The 16,480-nt window shown below is 41.5% G+C and overlaps 1 non-coding gene across 1 annotated transcript; it reads left to right on the top strand.

The window, feature by feature from the left end:
- The first annotated feature begins 6,244 nt into the window (after positions 1-6,244).
- Positions 6,245-6,319, top strand: Trnas-cga (transfer RNA serine (anticodon CGA)). The gene has a single exon. It is a non-coding gene; the product is annotated as a tRNA-Ser (tRNA).
- Positions 6,320-16,480: the final 10,161 nt, after the last annotated feature.

The following is a 16,480-nucleotide window of genomic DNA, read 5'->3' as shown; positions in this document are numbered from 1 at the left end:
CTATCTTAAAATGTGCTATTTGGAATTGTTCTTCAGACTTCTATTTCAGACCTTCAGCCGTTTTTTGATTGAGGTTATTGTTGGTGGCCTTCGGCTCTAAAATTGTGGATTTTTTTTTCTGTGGTAAGGCCTTCAGCCATCATACAGTCAATTGTGTTTTTGTAAGAGATCGTTTTAAAATTTTAATTTCTTTAAATAAAGTTTACATATTTGTTGTGCAACTGAGAGTAACTGATTACGGCCCCATCCACAATCGTAGCCTTATCCTGCCCCATCCTGAGAATACAGCTCTCAATTTCACTGCATTATTAAGCCTGAATCACAAACTTTGCAGTTCTCTTTTCTTTTATACATGAACCGTACCTATTTTGTACTGAAGTTAAATTTATGTTCTTAAATAGTGACATTTTGGTCTAATTTTCAATTTATTTTATTACTTTAGATGTTGCTTTACTTAGAAAACTGAGTAACCTTTGTGTGTTTTTCCTTCCTTTGGCTCAATTATTGTATGGATTAGTATGCTAAAGAAATCATTTGTTGGGCAGCAGTTACTTTGCTTTCTGACACAGATAATTCGAAAGCTGTTTTTATGGTACCATATCCATACTTTACGATCTGCATTTATTAACACTTTCGTTTATTTGTAATTTGTTGTCTACATTTATCTGTTAACTGACCATCTGCCTTAGGCAAGATTAAATGTTTCTCAAACATTTTTACGAGACATGTGGGAATTACTCATCAACTTTTCACCTTTTCACCATATATGTTAGCCTACCGACTTCATTTCTCTGTTTTACCCCATTTTTCAATTATACATATTTTTCGACGCTTCTTTCTCGGTTTTCTCTTCGTCAGCCTATTGACCTCGTTATTATCTATACATTTGATGTGATCCTCACACCAACACATCTCCTTCAATTAATATTAAAACGCTTTGCCTTGCCTCTAATGGCACAACATTATTACTCTCTTTCACCTTCAGACAACCTTACTCCCAACTAAAAATTATTAATTAATGCAGAGTCTATTGGTTCAGATTTTAGGAAATTCCAGCTTTAATAACTTCTCTTGATGCAAAGTGTTCCGTGTTTCATAGTTACTAACAGTTTTACGTATCTTATTAATTACTTATTTACTTTACCCGTGCTTTTCCTCTTATTGGTGCTCAAAAGTTACCCATTCTTATTTTAACCTTTATAATTTACTCCTGCAAACTACCTGTCACATTCTTTTGTGAGTCATCATTTGGATATAGTCATGTATGGGAATAATTCTTATTCACTAGGAGGACATTACGAGCTAATAGCATATATACAGCATGAAGACATATATTTCTTACTTACTATGATAGGACAGAAGAAGGGAATGAAACTTGAAAGGGAAATAAAGTTTCATTCAGCTGGGACCGTACACTATGCCAAACCATGTATCCCCCAAACAGTGGCAGACTCCCTACAGAAACTAGTTGCTGTCCTTTTTAAAACGCTTTGTTATCATCATGTAGTTTTGACTAAGACCAGTTTACAAATGCTAAAACTAGTGAGGAAAGCTTTTGCACTATGCCTTCTATTTCTGTTCAGAACCCTTTTATCACAAATCTGATTTTTTGGGCGTACCTTAGGATCTGTCTCTTTTAGTATATAGTTGTCTTGGGCATTAGCATCTTACACCTTATTACTGAATTCAGCATCTTCCTGTACGTATCCTTTATTCCTGATCACCCTAATAGACAGTTCCTAGGTTTCATTATTACTACCTATATAACTTCCTATAAAAGGCTCTTTTACTGCCTGAGAGTCAGATAAGGTTAAAGCTAAGTTGTTCTGTTCAAAATCAAACGCGTTAATAAATCTGGCCTATTAATATCTCAACACTTAAACCGAACACATTAAACGAGGATGATCCATTATCACGTCACCTATACCAGTTGGTATCAAAGCTTCGTGCTGTACTGGTCTAGAAACTTTTCCAGCAGTACCTATTGTTTTCAAACCACTTAATTTCATGACGGCTAATTCACTCTTATTAGGAGCAGAATCAAAAAATGCTTGCGACAAAGTCATTGCTTCACTGCCACTGTCAAGAAGACAACGCACTGTTACTCCTGAGATGGTAGTTTTTGTACTAGGGTGAGTTATTTTACACTGAACAGGCTTCTCATAAACGTCTTCTAATAAGTCCTTCTCAATTTGTTTCCAGCTAAAGTAGTTTTGTTCAGTTGCAAGTACATTCACAGTTAGATTCAGGGTTCATCAATCTCTACGTTTTTAGCTGCCTTTTCCAACCTATCCACCAATTTTAAAGCATTTGACGACGCCCTCTACTTCTGTTTGCTGCACATCAGCTTAACTATTCCCTGCCTCTGACAAGGGAACCTCCCCATCGCACCCCCCTCAGATTTAGTTATAAGTTGCCACAGTGGATAGACCCTGAAAAACTGAACACAGATCAATCGAGAAAACAGGAAGAAGTTGTGTGGAACTATGAAAAAATAAGCAAAAAATACAAACTGATTAGTCCATGTGCAAGATATGCTCCATCAAGGAGAGACAGAACTCAGGAGCGCCGTGGTCCCGTGGTTAGCGTGAGCAGCTATAGAACGGGAGGTCCTTGGTTCAAGGCTTCCTTCGAGCGAAAATTTTAATTTTTTATTTTCAGACAATTATCAAAGTTCAGGCACTCACACATAAATCAACTTCGCTCTCCAAAATTCCAGGGCATGTTCAGATTTGCTTGGACATATGCAGGATTTGGCGGTCTACACACGGAAAAATTTGAGAAAGTTAAAAAGATATGTTTTGACAGAGCACAGGGAAAAGTGTGCGACTGTGAGACTTTTGGATTCATTTGTTGCAGTTTATGTGACAAACTCTGATGTTTTCATCACTTTTTGGGAGTAATTATCACCTCCACAAGAAACCCTAAATCGGGCAACGTAGATGAATCTTTTTACCCATTCGCCAAGTGTACAAGTTAGGTGGGTCGACAACATATTCCTATCATGTGACGCACATGCCGTCACCAGTGTCGTATAGAATATATCAGACGTGTTTTCCTGTCGAGGAATCGGTTGACCTATGACATTGCGATCAAATGTTTTCGGTTCCCATTGGAGAGGCGCGTCCTTTCGTCTACTAATCGCACGGTTTTGCGGTGCAGTCGCAAAACACATACACTAAACTTATTACAGTGAACAGAGACGTCAATGAACGAACGGACAGATCACAACTTTGCAAAGAAAAATTTTTCGCTCGAGGGGAGACTTGGACCAAGGACCTCTCGTTCCGTCGCTGCTCACGCTAACCACGGGACCACGGTGTTCCTCAATCGCGTCCCTCCTTGATGGAGTATATCTTGCACGTGGACTACTCAGTTTGTATATTTTGCTTATTTTTTCATAGTTCCACACAACTTTTTCCTGTTTTCTCGATTGATCTGTGTTCAGTTTTTCAAGGCCTATCCACTGTGCCAACTTATAACTAAATCCGAGTGGGGTGCGATGGGGAGGTTCCCTTGTGAGCAACTGCGTGCCTGCGCAACACTGCTGTTCACAACACTATCGTCGGCTGTTACAGTTAGTGGCAAGTCAATACAGTTAACAGCTTCCTTGACATCATTATTACTGCTACCCCTTCATCCATCAAATCCTCCTCTTTAAAACCTGGCAAAACTGACTCTACTTCCTTACCCTTCAGATTGCCATTACTGTCGAAGATGTAAGCCTTTACCTCATCTTTGTCCATATCGGATTCAAACCAGTTAATTTCTTCCTCCCTATTATCTATAACGTTTTCCTGCTCTTCTTTGACCCATTTTTCGAAAGTATCCAAAATGCTGTCAAGTATATTATGAGAGCGGTTTAAGTCAACATTGGTACAGTCTGTTCCTTTTTCATCATCCCTGTTTTCTGTTCGCATGTGCTGACTGACTGTGGTCTGTGTTTTTGTTACTGGCTGTGTTACTTTTTCCGCCCTGTGAGCGCCAGTTTCCTCGTAGACGGGATCTAGTTTCCCACATGCGGCCTGTTGGGATCATTTGATACATAATCAGATAGGGCAGTATTTTGCTCACCGTCTTGTCTCACCGGCACATTATTTACATTTCCGCTTTCATTATGGCTGTCTACCCCCTCTTCCTCCACCTCGTCCTTGACTACGATAATTAGATATTGTATTTCCCACTAGCATTATCTCTGTTGTTCACGTGATTGTGAGAACACCTGTTATTATTTTTCATCTGCTCTTCAGCAGCAGCTACTCTTTCTGCTCGCTCTCAATATTCAGTGAACCTATCGACATTTTCCGTAAGTGTGGACATGATTCTCTTCTGCCAGACCAAGGCAGCTTACCTTCTAGTTCCACGATGATCATTACCGGTTTCATCTTTTCTGTCAGATGCAACAGCCGTGAAACCCACTGTCGAGAAAATTCTTTTACGGACTCAGGGCCTGGAGCAAATTTTTTCTCACTTCAAAACTTTCTTAAAACATCGTTTTGTTTGCTGTGTGAGCAGTATTCGTTGGGAAATACATTTTTACATTCAGAAAGAGTTTTGCATCTTGTCATTACGTCAGCTGACCACCGCAAAGCATCTCCTGGCAAATGACTTCTTATGAAAGAAATTTTTCTCCCTCTGACCATGCATCAGGCCAAAATCATTCCAGAACTCTAATGGATGAATTTTTTTGTCTGGAACAAAACATAAAAACTGACGACATCCGATGAAAGCGGCGTCAACTGAAGCCACATGCTGTACAATAGTATTACTAGAACTACCAGAGGTTACCCTATTTTCTATGTTAGTATTATTAGTATTTAGTTCTTCAACTTGTAATTCTACTGCTTCCACCACAAGGTATGTTTGGTCGTGGGCCAAGGTGTGAATATCAAAACACGAATGAAACTTCGAAACGGAGCTTCATTGGACACCAGTGATGACTTGCAGGGTGAGCAGTGTAGTTTCACTGTGAGGGTTGTACCGTTCGTAAGTCATTGTACACGAAGAGCCCAATAGACGAAACCTAATTGCGTTTTTTGGTGTTCAGCAGAAAAATAAACTGCAGTTGGAAACCCGTGTCCGAAACAGTCGTCCACCGAGACCACAGAGCATCGGATTAATAGGAGACAAGGCCTTTCTACGCATCAGCTAACTCCATCTACTCGTGGAAATCAGTTGAGATCACTGAATAACAAACAATGTTGCGATACGTTCCACCTAAGGTCCGTCAACGTACAGTCACGTTTGCTGCGAAGGAGTCGTCCAGTGGTAGCTGCCGGTGCTTATAACTTCGGCGCTCTGTAACGTCAGTGGACGATGCGGATTCGTATTCTCGATTCGTTCCTCAAGACACCCACTACAACCGCTTGAACTTTTTCGCAATGTTTCTACTCCACGGGGCGTTTGTTTAAACTTAATACAACTAAATATCTCGAAAACGACGCAGCGTGAGAAAACAATCTTCTAGGTGAAAAATTAATACTAGTGAAGGGAGTAAAAGGGACACCTGTTGCGAGGTGCCGAGGTGAAGAAGAGTATTTACCTTTTTAATTCTGACGAATTTTGCATGAGAACGAGACGTTCACTCGACCCCCTCCTTACCTACCACATAACCACATAATTAATTTTTCGCACGACGGTAACGGAGGGAAATGATGGTGGACCCTACTAGTTGGTAAAATAAGGAGCGCACACTCACAATAATTTAATAAAAATCGTAATCTACTCACGGAAAAAAGGAGAGTTTTATCACAATAAACAACAGGAAATGGGATTCTGCATATATCTAAGAAATTATATGCGGCTTAAATATTACAGTGAGATATATTATACATCAGAACATAAAGGCACATGATTATCGACACAAGCAGTAGGCTAAAGGATAGGCTATTCTAAACTATTATGCGAATAAGAGTTGGCTCGAGAACAAGGGCTCCTACTCTCTGTGATGCAATAGCTTGACTATAATGACTGGAGGTCCTAATCAATCAAATATTAAACTTCCTTGACTATAATGACTGGAGATCCTAATCAATCAAATATTAAACTTCCTGGCAGATTAAAACTGTGTGCCGGACCGAGACTCGAACTCGGGATCTTTGCCTTTCGCGGGCAAGTGCTCTACCAACAGAGCTACCCGAGCCCGACTCACGCCCCGGCCTCACAGATTTACTTCTGCCAGTACCTCGTCTCCTACCTACGAGGTACTGCAAGAAGTAAAGCTGTGAGGCTGGGGCGTGAGTCGTGCTCGGGTAGCTCAGTTGGTAGAGCACTTGCCCGCGAAAGGCAAAGGTCCCGAGTTCGAGTCTCGGTCCGGCACACAGTTTTAATCTGCCAGGAAGTTTCATATCAGCGCACACTCCGCTGCAGAGTGAAAATCTCATTCTGGAATCAAATACCACTCTCTCGACTATACTGCAGTGTCGCGATTAGTAGTGGGAGCTTACATGGAATCACATGGAGAAACAAGCAAGGTGAACTTGTGGCAAAGCGAGCGCACGTGCTGCTGAGGACTTCAGTATAGAATTGATGGGTCCTACATTGCCGGAGCCGCAAAATACTTCGCACCAATCCTGAAATTTGTTGCAGGTAGTCGGTAGGCAGCTTTCTGATGATGTACGCGCCGACTTCAGGTGTGCAGCAACTCTGTTTCAACACCTGGCCTTGAAGGCTGTCCGAGAATTCTAAGTTCTGCCGAAAAAAGGTGCGACTAAGTCGTAAGACCGTCCGACTCCGACAAAGATCAGTTCCCGAATCCCTGCACCCACAGAATACAAAAGCGAAGCCAACATTGCTCAACTGCTTACTACCCTCGAAAAACCGCGATCAGCATTCAGTTCTGATTCCAAAATTCCCCCCACTGTCTCAGAACATCATTCACGCCAATAGCGACCGTTCTCTCCAATTTCGAGCACGGTTTCATGACGTCAATTATCCTCAGTGTAAGTTGACCAATCATGCCTCTGCTATTCAGCTGAGGGCACTGAACTTGCCGTTTGACCTGCTATGAAAACAACATGCTTAGACCACCGGCCATCCGATGCTAGACAGTTGCACCCAGCAGGGCACGGTCCACTAATATTCTGAGCATCAAGAGGACAATGCAGTCAGTCAGTGCCAGGAGTCCTCGTTCCGGACGCGCCAGAATGGTAAACACATAAACTGCGGCGACACTCAGACGTCTCGCAGGTCGTTTCACCCTGCATACAATAGGCCAAACTCGACCGACGTCAGTCGTCCCGCCAGGCGCTTAAGCCTACTGTACGAAACCCTCAGAATTCGGGGAGATGCAGCCCCCAACCGTAAATGCAGTGTGCCGCGTCCTCTGATGCTCGCCTCACTCAGGCCACCCACGGAAGTAACCAAACATGCATAGGAATCAAGTGAAAAGTATTTTTGAGCTCTCAGTACAAATACTCTCATTACAGTACCCTTATTCAGTCTGTTACCACCGTGCAACGACATAGAACATTAATAAAATTAATGAAAATGAGAGGTGACATGCAAAAGAGGGGATGGAACCTCTCACTGTCTGTGCTACAACTGGCCACCTAACCACCCCTCATGGGTGGGCGGGGCTAGCTTTGAATTTTCAAATGGGAAACCCTCATCTTTATTGTATATTCGGTTTATAGACCAAAAGTAGGTTCGGTTTAGTCAAGCCATTATTTTCCATTCCCGGTATATGGCACTGTAATGGACAGATATAAAGTGTGTTGTTTTTGCAATTTAGAAACCGAGGAATTTGATTATTACATTTAATTTACGATGTAAATGTAAACCTTTGTGTTCTAACGATTGATATTGATGTTCAAACGTCACTCGAGTGTTGCAACTGTGCTTCTATAGTACAAATACCGCCATGTTTGAAAAAAAAGCAGAACACCGTGAACGACTACAGATAGGACATTCATATTTACAGGACAAGTACATTACTATGTTCTGTAGAAATTATTAGCGTTTGAACCATGTCGGCCCGCGGGTTCACGGTCAACACTGATACCGGTGAACACCACCTACCGGTAAAATGTTCCTGCGGCACTCACGGTCGCTATAAACCGAAGATAATGGATCAGTGTGGCTTAGCAGACGTGCGGGATGCCCCGCATTCGAACGCGCGAACCGTACCGTGAAAATAGTGAGTGTTCATTATTGGCATGACAGAACGTGATGCATTCGTCCAGGAAATTGCTGCTCGTATGAGAAGAAGTGTTTCGGCAATGCAAGGTGTCTGTGCAGATTGGTTCATGGAAGGCCTTAGGAAACAACGAGACCATTCCCCCCCTCCCTGAGAAGATCGACACATCATCCGAATGGCATTGCAGGACATATATGCATCCACCTCGGCTCAGGGGCAACAGTTGAACAATGTAACACATAGTGCACTATCCCGGGTGACAGTCGGTCGCCGTTTATTACAGCTTGAGCTACGTGCGCGTTGTCCACTTCTCTGCCATCCTTTGACGAATCTGCAAAAACATGCTAGATGGCAGTGGCGTATGGTATGACATCACTGGAGACTTAAATAACAACAGGCAGTGTTTTTGAACGAATCCAGGTTGTGTTTATGTGAAAATGATGACCAGATTTTGGTTCGCCGCAGACAGGGGTAGCGGCATTCGCACAGGACATACAGTACCAACCCAAGGCGTTATGGTGTAGGGTGCTATTGGATACAACCACAAATCACAGTTGGTGCGTGTCCTGGGCACTGTGAACAGTGATGACCACGTGTTGGCTTGAAGGAAGCCGGTCGACGGCCTGTAACCAACATGTCTGTGTGCTAGACACCCTGGTCCTATAATTGGTTCGAATCCTGCCTCGGGCATGGATGTGTCTGATGTCCTTAGGCTAGTTAGGTTTAAGTAGTTGTAAGTTCTAGGGGACTGATGACCTCAGATGTTAAGTCCCATAGTGCTTAGAGCAATTTGAACCTATAATTGGAGTTACCGTCTGAGATGTGATTTCCTATGACAACATCCTGGCTGCAAATTTGTACGTTAATCTGGTGATTCGACCTGTTGTTCTGCCATTCATGAAGAACATTGCAGGTGTATCCCAACAAGATAACCCTCGCCCACATAACGCTGCTGTAAGCCAACATGCTCTGCAAAGCATAAACAAATTTGCATTGGAAAAAGCTGGAGTGTATAGGATCCCATGCAGCTGTGATGATGTTTATGTGGGTACCACTAAAAGAACTGTTTCTAAACGTTTGGAAGAGCACAAGGGAAATTGTAGAAGAGGAGAAACGGAACGATTAGCTGTTGCGGAGCACGCGTTCCAGCCAGGGAACCACAATATTCGTTTCTAGGAGACGCAAGTACTAGCAGCCACAAGCGGATATTAAGAAAGGCTCTACAGGGAGACAATCGAAATCGCTAAACACCCAAATAATTTCAACCGAAAGGAGGAGGGCGTGAAATTAAACGGTATATGGATGCCGGTGCTAAAGAAGATGTGTACCACCCGTCCACTACTGGGTGATGGCAACGGCGATCGACGGCGACGGACAGCGGCCAATTGCACTGACGTTTTCAAAACACGTAACGTCACGCCGCGGCGTGGGAGCGCGCGGACACGGAATTTAGCGGCAGTCAGTAGCGAGCCAGCGGGTGTGTTGGACCTTCCATCGAGCTACGGACCCCCCTGAAGATGTCTCCCGCAGTCGGAGACGAAACGTTGGGAATCGACACAGAATTCTTCAACCGACCACGGCATAACAGCCCGGATAATTATAATGGACACGATAGACGGTTAGTCAGTGGAATCAGTCTCAATCTTCAAGTACCTACCGGTTTCTGTCCATATCGATTTCAAATAGAACGGCCACAGAAATTTAGTTGTACGTAAGGCACATACCAAATAGAGCGGAAGTTTACTGGAAGAATCCTGAGCAAGTGTTATTTACGCACAAAAGAGGCTGCTTACAATAGCTTCGTTGTAAAAAATTCTTGAATATTGTTCGTCAGTCTGGGACCCTTACCAACCTGTATTAACAGAAGAGATTGAAAGAAGACCTGAACGACTCACCATGTGTCTGTTTTGTAAGGATTAGTCTCCGAACTGCTCTGTAAAATGCAGAGGGGGATATTACAAGAAAGACGATGAGCTTACTAACGAGATTCTGATCACCCAATTAATGATCATTAATTGGGTGATCAGATAAATTGTTGGCGATACGGAGGGTTACCGACGGACCTAATACCGTCAAGCCATTTGTGAATGAGTGTGGGGAATGAGACTTGTACGCGACGTTCTCTCTTGCCCTTTGGTTTGTGCATTACGGGTGCAATCGAGTCCCCTTCAGTAGTTTCTTAAATCCACAGCTACCGTGGATTAGCCTGTTGTTTGTCCAGGATTGTAGATCTGCTGTTTCGTATGATATCTGAGAAGATCTTATACGTTTGAATAACAAACATATACTTTAGGTAATGGTTATTCATTTATTATTATTATTATTCACGTTTGGGCCCTACTGGACCACGCGAAGTACAATCACGGGGCATTCAGTTATTTTCTTTTAGACTTTCTCTCTGCCCAAATTGTTTTCATTCTATCGGAATGAGCTCTTTTCCTTTCATCAGACCATGTGGTTCCAGTTTTCTTTGGTTTTTCAGTTTGACCAACTACCCAGTCATGAATTTTTTGCCTAAATAATTTTCTGTCTTGAATTTCATCTTGTTTTATATCTGCCTCTTTCATGTCCTCTTTTATAGCAGCAATCCATTTTATTGTCTCAAATTTAGCTTTACTTCGATTTTCGTAGAATTCCACTACTTGTTTAGTTAGTCTGGTAGCATCCATTCTTTTAATATGCCCATAAAATTTTAATCTGCGTTTTTTCATATCCGAATATATGCTGGTGTATTGTTGAATTTCACTATTTGCTCTTAGCCTGTATGTTCCTTCTTCAGTATATTTTGGACCTAGAATTTTTCTGATTACTTTTCTTTCTCTTTTTTGGATTTCTTGAATGTCCTTTTTTCTGTTTAAAATTAGCGTTTCAGCCCCATAAAGGCACTCTGGTTTTATGACCGTGTTGTAATGTCTCAATTTAGAGTACCTCGAGAGACATTTTTTGTTGTAGATGTCTTTTGTAAGTCTAAAAGCTGTCTCCATCTTTTGACAACGAATTTCATTTCCAATTTTTTCTAGACCAGTCTCTGAGATTGTTTCACCTAAATATTTGAATTGCGAAACTCTTTTGATTTTTCCATACTTAGTTTCCAAAAGTTTGGGTGCCAGTTTGTTGCTAGTCATATACTGTGTTTTTTCAAATGAGATTTGGAGACCTACTCTTTCTGCTGTTTCTTTAAGAATTTCTATTTGTTTCTGAGCAATTTGGATGTCCTGCGTTAGAATAACCAAGTCGTCTGCAAAGGCCAAACAGTCTATTCGAATATTTGTTCGTCCTAATTTCACTGGTTGGTCAATTTTGAACTCCAATTTTCGTTCGCGCCACTCTTGTATTACTTTTTCTAGAACGCAGTTAAATAGCAACGGAGAGAGTCCATCACCTTGCCTCACGCCTGTTTTTATTTAAAAGGATTCTGAAATTTCTCCTCTGAACTTTACTTTTGATTTTGTACCAGTTAGCGTGTCTCTGATAATTGCCGTGGTTTTAGGATCCAGGCCTTGTTCTTTCACAATTTGGAAAAGAGATTCACGATCCACTGAGTCATAAGCCTTTCTAAAATCTACAAAGGTACAAACTAGTTTTTTATTGTAAATTTTTTGATGTCTGAGAATTAGTTTGAGGACTAAAATCTGTTCTGGGCAAGATCTATTTGGCCTGAAACCTGCTTGATATTCGCCAATTTTCTATTCAAGTTGTTGTTGTGCTCGGTTCAGAAGACATTGAGAGAGGATTTTGTATGTGGCTGGAAGAAGAGAAATTCCTCTGTAATTATTAACATCAGTTTTGTCTCCCTTCTTATGAAGTGGGTTATTATTATTTATTATTATTATTATTGTTATTTTTATTAATATTAGCCTCCAGAAGAAACGAAAACAAGTATTCGGTTTTTTTCTGTAGGACTGCAGTCTGTGTTTCCACCATACTATTATTCATAAACGAGAATACAGTTCCACCTGAACCTGTGAGAACGAACCATCCTATGCGGCGCCCGTCACTCTGCTAGCAATAGCCTCCCTTAGCTGAGGCATCTATTTTTATTAATTAAAGATGTTACAACATTCTTATAGCGTGAACCATGTCATAAAGCAGAAATTATCAGGTTTTTTTAAAAATCAAATCTACATTTATGCAATTTCAAATAACGCTGAAAACCAGTTGCATGCAAGATTAAAGGATCCAAAGAGAGTTCGAAGAGCCTCCAGAGAGTTCTCGTTCTGTTTGCACTCTCATTGCGCTTATGATAGACAGAGTGTAACAGGAGGAATGGTCAGTACCTAAGAACATGGCAGTAACAGCCATTCGAAGCACAAAAGTCTAGTAAACATGGGCTCTAAAATGCATATCTTAAGAGCTATGAGCACTAGTTCAGTAGAAGAGATGTGTTTTAGCGTAGCGAAGATGAACAAATGCTCATAGCTCTTAATGTATGGACTTTACAGCTCATGTTTACTGGACATTTTTTTCTGCTTTTGGTGCATACTACCACCTGTCGAGAAATGAAAAGCAAACAAATTGCAGTAGAAGAGATATGTTACATTGTGTGGAAGATGATGAAGTGTTCATTGCTCTGAAGGTACGCATTTTAGAGACCATGTTTATAAGACTGTTTTGCTTAGAATGATCGTTCCTGCATGTCGCCAAATATTGACCATTGCTCTTGGGACACACTGTACTGACTGAACTGGGTTGGCATGGGGATCGAAGGGCTAAAAAATGCACAAAAACGAAAAGCAACAAAAGAATGCCAAAGTAAAAACTGAACTGTTTAAAAAGTAATGTTGGTATGTACATAAAAACTGTATATGACTAGTAGATAACAAATCTACAATCGGATATTCTCAATGAAAATTATCTTGAATGTTATGGAATCATTTTATAGATATTGCAGCATCACCATCATTTAAGACAGAGAAAAGTCAGATTCAGTGCAATATTTCTGAGAGCACAAGTTACAGCCAGGCGAGGGCCTGTTGACAGTAACTTACGCTGACCATCAGTTGCGAAGTGGAATGGAGGTGACATGGCCGTGGAACTGCTCAAAAGAGTAAACGCAGCAGTTTGCATGGCGCAAGTTACATGCAGAAGGGGCCACTTGCCCAACTTAGGTGTTACGAGTACATGACTCAGAGTTAGCAAAACAGTGGTACACAGCCGAGTATAAATAGGTGCCGGTTTTCTAACGAAGGGGATTCAAGCGTGGCAGCTCTCCTGGACGGCGGAGCATGTCACACCACCGGCTGCATGCAGCAGCAGATGGGGCGCCAGCATTCCAGTCCATGGCGGGTCGCTGGTTCGACCCTCTAAGTCCAACACGGGGTCCGTAGCCAGCCAGTGGTGGGCCATTCGACGGTTCGCTACTGCAGGCAGTCTTGCTGGCTCCCAACACACGCCAGAGGCATCCCAAGGCGAGGGCCTTAGATTCGGCTGTCGGATCGCAGGCACCTGTTGTCACCCGCGATCTTAACCACGACGGCGAAGAAGCACGCAGCGGGCCGCCGTGCAGCCCCCAGCGAACGGCGCTGAAGCAACGGGAACCAAGGCCATTGAGTCGGCTGCCAGCGCATCCTGACGCCGTCGAAACACCGCAGCTGTACACGGTACGCTGCAGTACGTTGCAGGGGTCGCTGAGGTAGCCAATCCGCACCTAGTTGTTTTGCAGACAGCTAAGTGGTGTCCTCGGCATCGCGGGACCCTGTGACGTAGACAGAGAGGAATGCGGCACTGTAGCTGGGAATAATAAAACACTTGAAGATCATAGTTTTTTAAGGGGCTCCGAAAAGGCTCAAAATCATGAAAAGTTCAATTTTTACTTTTTTGCGTTTTCTGAATCTGCAGACTATTACCTTTTAATAGATATATAATTTATTCAATTCCGAAGACTACAACTATTTTTAAATTTTTTTTGAAATGTGTTCTACATGGGCGTGACCCACTGTGGCGCTGTTAAACTGCTGTCAAATGGTGTTATTATTAACGTCCATGTTCATCAGGTACATTTTAGTGATGTGAGATAAAGTATGTGTTGTGGCTAACCTGTGATGGTTCAATATATATCGCTGGTGTCATTGTCGATTGTTTCATGTTTATTTACTCTGTCGTTATCTCGAAAATATTCGTAATTAATTCTGTTTCTTGAGTCTCTGTTTTGTTGAAGTATAATAATGAGTAAAAGTAAAGTTATTAGAAATCCTCTGAAGGCTTTTAAGAAAAGGAGAAATGTTGGAAAGCCAAAGGTATGTGTTATTACTGTAAACAATAAAGACGATAACCAAGTGAGTGAACCTAACCTCTCAAGTACACCTGCCCATAGCAGTCAAAGTGGGAAAGAAAATACTTCACAGAAGAAGCTTGGTTCAATGAGTGAAAACTATGAATGTTTTATGGGCGAATCGGATGTGAATGAAATATTTGATATGTCGGTTCTCAAAGGAATTTTTTCAAACTGTGTAAGATGTATTCATTGTAGAGAAGTTGGTCTGGAACTCTCCATAATAAAGCACGTAGGACTTGCTAGTGAAATACAACTGAAATGTGATAAGTGTTCATACATGACCACCTTTTGGAACAGTGTTGCAGTAACTGCAACTGAAGAAAATCTACGAACACAACATTAGATTTGTTTATTCCTTGCGTTCAGTTGGTAAGGGTGCTACTGCAGGTGCAATTTTCTGTGGCATCATGAATCTTCCAAATCCCCCAACCAAGTTTACGACCTATAATAAATTAATAGGGTCTAAAGTAGAAGATGTCTGTATAGAATCTATGAAGAACGCTGTGGAAGAGGCAGTAATGGAAAATAATCGTAACAGAGATTTGACTGCAGCGTTCGATGGTACCTGGCATAAACGGGGACACACATCTCTTCATGCTGTAGTATCTGCCACCAGTATGTATACAGGGAAAGTTTTGGATGTAGCAGTAATATCAAAGTATTGTAGATGTCCACAAAAATATAAAGGTACACATGAAAATAATTGCAAAGCTATCTATAGTGGCAGTAGTGGAGGAATGGAAGTGGCTGGTGTTGCCAGTATATTCCAGCGTTCTGAGGCGTGTGGTAAAGTGCGATATGTTAATTACCTTGGTGACGGTGATTCTAAAAGTTTCAAACATGTTCAAGGACTGAAGCCCTATGGTGATGATGTTGTAGTGCAGAAATTTGAGTGTATTGGACACGTACAGAAGCGAATGGGAACAAGACTTCGGCGACTGAAAGCTTCGTACAAAAAACAAAAACTCAGTGATGGTAAAGGGTTGGATGGGAAGGGAAGGTTAACACAGTGTAATTGACAAAATACAGAACTATTACGGAATGGCTATTAGGCAAAATACACAAAGTGTCGACGAAATGAAGAAGGCTGTTTGGGCTCTTTTTTCTTTCATACTTCTTCAACCGATGAAAATCCCCAACATAGCTTGTGTCCCAAAGAAGAAGACAGTTGGTGTAAATATAACAAAGGATTGCTAACTGGTGAAGTGTACACTCATAAGCATAGTCTGCCTCATGCAATAATGGAGGTGATACAACCTATTTTCAGAGACTTAGCAGCACCTGAACTGTTGAAAAAGTGTGTTCACGGAAAAACTCAAAACCCCAATGAAAGTGTAAATAGTGTTATATGGTCGAGAATCCCCAAGACTGTATTTGTTGGAATAGAAACACTTCACTTTGGTGTGTATGATGCTGTTGCGACTTTCAATGATGGCAACATTATAAGGTGCAAGGTATTTAGAAATATGGGAATGAAGATAGGTTCTAACATGGTACGAGCGATGCTTGCTTTAGACAAGGAACGCCTTCGGGCTGCAGACAGGGCTGTAAAGAGTCTAGAAATACAAGCAAGAGTAAACAGGAGGAGGAACAAGAGGAAGCTGGAGGAGGAGTTTGCAGAGGATGAAGATAATCCATCCTACGGACCTGGAATGCACTAAAAAGTTGATCCAATCTTTGTCGCTCGATTCCCAAAACTTTTATTTTCTCATACTAATTACATGTTTTCTAAGGATCTTCCAAACATATTTGTTTCAAACTTTCAGTAAATGTTACACAGTACCTTCTGCATAATTTAACACAGCCTTTTTCCAAAAAACTGTATATTTTTGAATATATAAATAAAAAATTGCAAAAAAAGTTGTGAATTTTCATTACAATTGAAAAAAAAGCATCTTTAATAACTGAATTAAAATTTTGTAAAATCCCTGTGTTAAGTTGTAGCCCATATTCCAATAAATAATCTGTAAAAAGTTCAACTTCCTACCTCAAATACTTTGTGAGGAAAGATGTAATTTATAAGCGTTATTTTAACATTGCAAGTATAGGGCGTTCCGGAGCCCCTTAAT

The sequence above is a fragment of the Schistocerca serialis genome, chromosome 5 (genome assembly GCF_023864345.2).
Source record: "Schistocerca serialis cubense isolate TAMUIC-IGC-003099 chromosome 5, iqSchSeri2.2, whole genome shotgun sequence".
Lineage (NCBI taxonomy): Eukaryota > Metazoa > Arthropoda > Insecta > Orthoptera > Acrididae > Schistocerca > Schistocerca serialis.
The sequence above is the reverse complement of the archived record's forward strand: the minus strand, read 5'-3'. Positions and strand labels throughout refer to the sequence as shown.